Below are 7,346 nucleotides of genomic sequence, written 5' to 3'. Positions count from 1 at the left end.
TAAAACTTGCCGGTTTAATATTACCAAAATTTCCGGGTTATAAAAACTGATAATTTCGGGTCATGATTGTTTCCAACGCCAGTTCATGATTGTTGCCAACGCCGGTTCATGATTGTTGCAGACACCAGGTCAATCTGGTTAGCTCAAAACTGAAATTTATAAGATATTTCCCCCTTATATCCATATTACCTGTGGCCCCCAAGTTTTGAACAGAACAAAGTGATGATTTGAGACTTGCTTCCATATAATTACTGCCACTTTGAAGAAATCCATGTTGCTCATCTCAGTCACTAGTGAAAACTGAAGACTCCATATATGTAGCCCCCAAGTGCTGGGTTGTCATGCTTGCAGCAACCTGGGACTTGCAATTGCTTATAGAAACTTCAATCAGTGTAGCCCCCAAGGGCCGGCTTAGTAAGATAATAATGAACCAGGACTTGATATATACTTCAACGAAAATAACATCTGATAATGTAGCTTCCATCGTAGGGCTTGAACCCACGTCCACAAGGTTAAGAGCTTTGTGTTTTACCAACTGAGCAATGGATCCTTCAATATTATGGACGAAAACTTGTGTACCTTGAATTGTTGACAGGAGCAATTGGTAGCCCCCAAGGGCCGGCTCATTATAATATGATGAGTCGGGTCTTCAATAAGACTAGTAAAAATGACTTTGCATCAGCCCCCAAGTGTCATGGTGCATGCTTGCAGCAACATGAGACTTGCATGTAATCTCAATTTGAATAATGTAGCCCCCAAGTGCCGGGTTGTAAGCCTGCAGCGACTCGGGACTATTCCTTCCATTGTAGAATAAATCATATCCTTTGATAAAATAATAGCCATTGTGCTAAAGAGACTTTGAAAATTCAATAATACCGGTTATTAATAACCATAAAAATCCAGCCATGTTGGCTATTCAAGATAATATAATCTGGTATGAAAACCTTATTCATTCAATATCATAATGAAAATTCAGCCAAGTTTGGCTATTTGAATAATATAACCCAATGATTTATAAGCGCATAATTCCAATGGAGCAATCCAAATATTTATACTGGCGACTTATAGTCCAAAGCCAGGCCGGTTTAACAAACCTGTTTCTGCATACAACAAGTTTAAAGTGTCCTGGCGGTTTACCGCCGGACGGGTCATAAGGCCCAACATATACCCCGGGTTTATACCCAAGGCTACACTTAAGAATAATCAAATATGAAATATATCATACCTGTGACATTGAATCACATTGTTGGTTTTACCAACTTTTTTGTAGTAAAGGTGACAACCCCAATCTTGAGTACTAATAACTCCTTCCATATTGTGCCGGTTTAAGATAAAACCGTACCAGGTTGTGATAAACACCGGTTTAACCACATATAATACTGGCGACTCGTAGTCAAAACAGACCGGGTTGATAGTCTCCGGATTATAACTTGATCGTGTAATGACAACTTGTAGTTGACAGCCTAACCCGGTTGATAAACGCCGGTTTGAAAGCATGACAAATCTTATCAAAAGAAAGCAAAACTTAGCAAAAAGCAAATAAAACCGTTGTAGTCGAGGCTTTTCACGGGCTGCCAGGCCCCAAATTCGAGGCTTTTCATGGGCTGCCAGGCCACTGAGTTAAACCATTTTTGCAAAGCCTTTTAAGATGGTCCTCAATCCTTAACCAATCATCGTTTTAACTTGACAAGTTCAGGGTCTTCATTTTAGAGTAACTTGTCAAAGCTCGAAGGGTCATACCAGGTTTACCTAGGCAGAGTGACTTACTTAAATAGGCAGGTTAACCCGGGGTTTTAGGTGTATACACCAGGCTTCCAAGCCATGGCTTGATAGCCCATTACAAGTGTAGATTCTAAGTTCATTTCGATAGCAAAGAATCCCCAAGTAACATTTTGAGCTTTGCTCATTGGGTGCCTATGTTTGAGTTGTTGTTTTACAACACTCTCTTTGGCCCCAGATTGATTTGGCTTTGAACCAATCAAAAGGTGTGACTATGGTTCGGATACAACCAAGCCCCCAAGTAATCAATAATATGATAAGCCAATAAGGCAGGATACCCATGTTTGAACCGCACATCATGGCAGCAGGTCCTCTTTGGCAATTTTTAACTTTTTGCAAGAGATAAATTCTTCTTGAACCGGGATCTTGAACCGGATATTGAGAGCTTCAAAACTTTGTGGGAGACATCTTTCCCTTGAACCGGATTTTAAACCGGAATCTTCATTTTCAGCCGGAAATTTTCTAACGGCCTTTAAATTTGCACCAATATGGTGGTTTAGGGTCCTGCATTAAACAACTTTGCAAACCGGAGTAATTGCTCTTTTAAAGAAGGCAATATAAAATATATTGGATGGGTTTCACCTGATATATCATGCCAGGGGTTATCCACCGTGGAGTTGATGATCACCGTCGTGAAGCTGAAATCAATCATGGCCGAGTCAGCCGCGGCAGACGGCCACGGCGTTTGTAAACCGGCGCGGTCGCGAGTGACGGCCACGGTGTTGTAAACCAGTGCGGGAGTCCGTTGAGTAACAACAACCAGCTGTACTGAAATGATGTCGGCATGCCTTCATCTCCATGGCATAATACCACTTTGTAGTGGATTTTGTCCTGCGTAAAATACTACAAGACAGAGTAACTGTTTCGCAGACAGATACTGTATACAGATGAAACAGATAAGATGGGTATCACCTGATGTTTTTGCTGGATGACCGGCTTATGGAGAGAGCCACGGGTTGTGACCCGGCGGTGCAGAACCGCGCGAGGCGGTGCAGGAGAGGCAGCGCTACCAAATTGTGGGGCGCGACCAGGGCGGCTCGAAGATGAAGACGATGACAACGACTAGCAGCACTGTGTGGAGGCAAAGTGCCCGGAACCGAGGTGGCTTGAAGGAATAGCAGCCACAGAGGCGCTTCGAAGCTGCAGCGACGACCCAGAAACAGAGGCCAAGCGGGGGTTGAACCGGCCGTCGATCCACGGCAGTAGCCCGGAGGCAGGGCTAGGCCAACTATCGTGGATTTGTCATCTGGTTCAAAGTAGCATCACAATGGTGGTTTGGCGCGCGACAGCTAAGTGACGAGCATGCGGCCCAACGGTGGAGGTGAAGGTGAAGCCGGTTTGAGCGAGGCCGGGGTGGTTTGGCCGCGTATACGGCGAATCAAGGTGGCTCGGAGGAGCAAGGCGTCTCAGGGCAACAAAGGCGAGTCCGGGGCGGCCCGGCACCGGTCCGGCGGCGGCTTGGAAGTGGGAGATGAGCAGCGGCGGTTCTCGGACGCAGTAGCGGACGCACTCAGGGCGGCTCACGGGCGTGATGACGGTGACTTGACGAAACTGGCCGGCTCAGTGACGGCGAGTCACAGGCGTAGGAACAGCAGCTCAGGTAGAGGCAGCGAAGCCGAGTCAAAGCTCACAGTAACGAGCCGCCTCGGAGATCCGTAGGCCTGTGGGTGAGCGGATTTGGGCGCACAGAGGAGTAGTGCGGGAGCGACGCCATCGACCGGTGCGGGCCTAGAGCAGGGCGGCCCGTTGCCGGACACAACCGGAAGCAACCCGGCAGGGTCTCGCAAGGACAGCCAAGGCGGCTCAGCGGCAATAGGGGGCTGAGTTGAAACTATGGACAAACAAATCGCTCTTTGGTAGCTCGGTGAGATGACAAACGGCGGCGACTTGGCATAGAAAACGAGACAGAGACTTGAGGCCTTACGGTCTAAAGCGGGTGGTAAGGCGAGGCTGTGAAGATCAAATCCCATCATCTGACTTTACTAATCCAGCACCATGATGGATTGTCTTGGTTGCCTCCCCATGCAGCAGCTTTTGGTAAGTAAACAATTTGGAGTTGTAGAACAACCTGACCAATGCATGGCAAAGTACTAATTGAAGCAGTTTGATTGTCACTGTTGCCTCGTACGAACAGAGGCGTCTTCAGGCTTCTCGTGAAGACACCGCAGCAGGACCGGCCCCTGTACACGTGCCTAGCTTGGCCTGCTGGAGAAATATAAAGGACTACAGCGACTTGACCATAGCGCAGGACTGCTTCGAGTCGGCCTTGGTATATCCGTCCCGCAATGCGAGAAAGAAAAACTGCAGTGGAAAGCTTCATCTTGGTCTCGACGACACGTAATAATCGCACATAAAACTGATCTTTATTCGGATTCGACGAAACGGGTCGTATCGATAAGCCGAAGAATATCCAAACCCTAGATCCCATCGAACTTAAAACTTGTTCACATCATCGTGACTGCCACTGAAGTTTAACCTTTCAATCTTGATTGATGAACTCATAGTCAATGTACTTTTGAGCCGGTTCTTCCTGATCCGGCAGATCGTTAATTTCTCGATCCTTTGAAGAGATCCCTTCAAGAACTCATCACCACCATGCGCGGGCCCCACGGTGGGCGCCAACTGTCGTGGAATTGTCACGGCAGATGTCCTTAGTGTCAGGACTTAGTCGCGAGGCCAACGCATCTATGTGGTAGCTTGAGAGGGGTTGAGCGGAATCGAGAGACGCAACACAAGACAAGGATTTAGACAGCTTCGGGCCCCGGGAAACATCATCCAGTAACAACCCTACATGCTGTTTGAGGCTAGGTCTCATTATCATCATGAAGGAGTCGCCGTAAACCGGCATCCTCTTTGTGTCTAGCCCTAAGATTGTTTCTTGCTTGTAGCTCGTCCTCTTTTGGGAGCCCTACCCCTCCTTATATATGTTGAAGGGGCGGGTTACATGTGGAGTCCTATTAGGATTAGGACTAGTCTATCTCTAATATAAACCGGATACAAGTCCTGGTCTTAACTCCTTGTAAGGTAAATATTCGTCATGCCTTTCTCCTTAAACCGGCCCACCATAGTATGAACCGGCCTTCATGAACCGCCTGTTGGGCCACCGGGTCTTGTCGCTCCTCTGACCCGCCTGCCGGATTACCAATGAATCATAAACCGCCAGGTCCAAACGGGTCACCAGTGAATTGTCAAGTTTCAGCCGGGTCTCAAGTAAACCGCCAAGTCCGGCCGGGTTAAAGTTCTGGCCGGTTTACGCCGCGGGGTATATCCCCGACACTACCCATATCATCAATATTAGTCAAGCAGGACGTAGGGTTTTACCTCCATCAAGAGGGCCCGAACCTGGGTAAAACATCGTGTCCCATGTCTCCTGTTACCATCCGGCCTAGACGCACAGTTCGGGACCCCCTACCCGAGATCCACCGGTTTTGACACCGACAGGTGCCCTGGGGGGGTTTATATAGGCCTACCCCCAGGGGTACAATGGTAATCTGGCTGGGTGTGGGACCTAGCCGCCTGTGTCTACGCTCGCCGGCCTCTCCGCTGACCGATGGGGCCCGCCGACTGGTGGACCCTGCCGGCTGCCGGCCATCTGGTCGACAGGCCGGTCCCACCGCTCGGGGGTCTTATTGGAGGCTGGTTACTGTTGCCTCGCCTTTGGTGACGAGGGCTTTGTCGTGGTAAGCATGGCTACAGTGCAGCCGCTGGGCGGCTTACTGTTGTAGCCTTACCTCGTCTTATCTCCTTAATGACGCGCCTCCTTCGAGGGAGTGAACTAGCCGGCTATTGGGAGTCGGCCATACCCCAGGCTGACTGGGAGAGGCCAGGACACCTTTAGGCGTCTCCCTGACTGAGGGGGCCCGCCACCCATGGGTCATACTGACAGCTTGCCGTGGGTGATGTCATGGTCAACATGGCAAGAGTGTCGCGCCAGACGGGTGATGGCCGCCCCGTACGACGCACTGTGGCATGCGCGTTCCGGGATTCGGGGGTGGCAGGCTTCACTGTAGCCACGCCCCATCTCATCGCCGTTATGTGGGTGCAGACTCTGAGGGCATGATCTCGTCCGCCTACTGGGGGGCCGGCTTCTTGGAGTCAGCCTTCTCGTGGCCGGCTTCTTGGAGCCGGCCCTCTCGTGGTTTTCTTCACGAGGATTTTAGGGCTGGGCCGCCTTCGTGCCGCCGGCCTGAGAGGTAGCCAGCTGGGGGCAGGCGGCCCCACGTCTTGGATGCTTGAAGGCTCGATCGGCCTATGATTTTTCTGAAGAGCCAGGGGGAGCCGGCTAGGCTACCCGTGGTCATTTACTTCGACAGTAGTCCCCGAAGCTAGTTGGGCTCCGAGGCAGAAAAAAGACGAGAAGCTCAATCAGCTTCCTATCTTGAGGAGACGAAAACTGGGAGCCGGCTTTGATTAGGTGCGCCGTCTTCTGGAGGTTTCGAAGCTTGAAGGCGGGAACTAGGAGGCGCGTGAGTCAGGCTGCGAGCTGACCGCTCGTCGCCTGCGCTCCACGTGGCACCCTATGGCTGGAAGGGCCTGCCAGCCCACGCGTGTGACGGGACGCCGCCACAGTCCGGGGCCCGCCACTACTGGGCATGGGCCCACGCACGGACCTTCTGCGGCCTGGATGGACCGTGCGCCTCCCAGTGGCGGTTACCGCACGCCGTGAAGGCGCAATAATTGCGAGGCATGGGGGAGTGGGCGCAGTTAATCCCACGTCCCCCCACGCCCTGCCTCCTCGACTTCGCCGCACGAGGCTATAAGTAGGGGGAGAGGAGGGGAGCAGCAGACGCTCGCACGCTCGCCCTAGCTCTGCCCCTTCCTTCTTCTTCTTCCTCCTCTCCGTCGACACAGCTACCCGCCACCGCTCGATTTTCCCGCAAATCTTCTTGGCTCGCCATTGCTCAGCTGCAACAGGGTCGCGCGCTCCCCGCCGCCGCACCTTTCTCGTCGCCGCGCCGTCCCCATGGCTCTGTCGAGCTCCTGGGATGGCTCCAACGTCCATGACGACCATGTCGACCTCCTCCGCCGGACACGGCGGCTGCCAGGTGCCAACTACGTGCGGGTCCGTCTCGCACCGGAGAGGGAGATCTCGCCGGCACTGGAGGAGGACGAGCAGGTAATCTTCCGTTCGCACTGCCTGCGTGGCTTCGACCAGCCGGCGAGCGGGTTCTTCCTCTCCTTCCTCGAGTTTTATCATCTCTAGCCGCATCACCTCACTCCAAACGCGGTGATGCTGTTGTCGGCCTTCGTCGCCCTATGCGAGGGCTTTCTTGGCGTCCTTCCCACCCTCGAACTCTGGGGGGAATTCTTCCAGTGCAAGCTTGGCACTGTCGTCGCGGGCATGCCCGCCCCATGCGGCACCTTCATGGCCATGCGGAGGACGAGCGACAACAATCCGTTTCTGCCCATCCCGCTGATCCAGTCGGTGAAGCTCTGGCAGAAATCTTACTTCTATGTGAAGAACGTCGCTCCGCAAGGTGACTTCGTCAATCTGCCGGCTTACGTAGCCGGCCTGCCGGCTGGGAGGCAGCCCTCATGGTCCTACTGGGCCAGGTTGCTGTCTCAGG

Source organism: Triticum dicoccoides, chromosome 2A (assembly GCF_002162155.2).
Source record: "Triticum dicoccoides isolate Atlit2015 ecotype Zavitan chromosome 2A, WEW_v2.0, whole genome shotgun sequence".
NCBI lineage: Eukaryota > Viridiplantae > Streptophyta > Magnoliopsida > Poales > Poaceae > Triticum > Triticum dicoccoides.
The sequence above is the reverse complement of the archived record's forward strand: the minus strand, read 5'-3'. Positions refer to the sequence as shown.